Genomic DNA, 802 nt, shown 5'->3' with positions numbered 1-802 from the left:
GGACAAATAATGGAGCCACCCGTTTTTGTAACAGTGTAGAAATTTTAATTAGCAGGGGTGAGATGGGGTTGCCATCTATTTTGACAAAGGAACGACCTAGCCATGGGAGCAAATTAACAGCATAAATGCTATGAGAATAAAGGTTGAAGGGTTTATCAATCTTATCAAGAGCCATATAGATGGCAAAATGCTCTTTAAATTGTGGAGATTTATCAGATAGAGGTTGAAAATATATCATAGGTGGGTCATTAGGGGAGTCATATATGACCAATGATGGCTAGCTCAGTTGGTAGAGCATGAGACTCTTAATCTCAGGGTCGTGGGTTCGAGCCCCATGTTGGGCACCAGCTGCAGGGGTCTCTCCCTCTCTTCGCAGGTCGTTGGCCACTGGTCCATGAGGGCAGGGGGAGCAGAAGCGACGAATGGAGTCAGGACGGCCAGTGAGCACTGATGGAAGAAAGCCCTTCCAGGGAGGCTGGTTCCATGGCACAGTGAAACAGAAACAGCTCTAGGTGCAGTGATACAGCTCCAGACTCAGTGAAACAGCTCCGTTTATTCAGTGGGAGAACTAGAGAAATTATAGTGTGGAGGCAGTAGCCAAAGCCTCAGCTGATAGGTGCTCATAGTATGCTTTATTTACATGTGGCAGTGGGCTCCTATCTTCCAGACTATCAGGCAATGCCTGATTATCATATAGAAAAAACCTGGGGGTAGTTTTTACTCCAGGTAACTATGCCAAAGGTCATGTTCCAAATAAGGTCAGGCATCCGTGCTTGGTGGCACTTTCCAGGTAAGCCAGGAA

At 46.5% G+C, this 802-nt stretch overlaps 1 non-coding gene across 1 annotated transcript; it reads left to right on the top strand.

Moving 5' to 3' along the window:
* Positions 1-272: 272 nt before the first annotated feature.
* On the top strand, positions 273-344 carry Trnak-cuu. The gene has a single exon. It is a non-coding gene; the product is annotated as a tRNA-Lys (tRNA).
* Positions 345-802: the final 458 nt, after the last annotated feature.

Source organism: Nannospalax galili, unplaced genomic scaffold (genome assembly GCF_000622305.1).
Source record: "Nannospalax galili isolate Female #2095 unplaced genomic scaffold, S.galili_v1.0 scaffold353, whole genome shotgun sequence".
In the NCBI taxonomy this organism is placed as follows: Eukaryota; Metazoa; Chordata; class Mammalia; order Rodentia; family Spalacidae; genus Nannospalax; species Nannospalax galili.
Note: the sequence above shows the minus strand (reverse complement) of the source record. Positions and strands in the feature narration are given on the sequence as shown.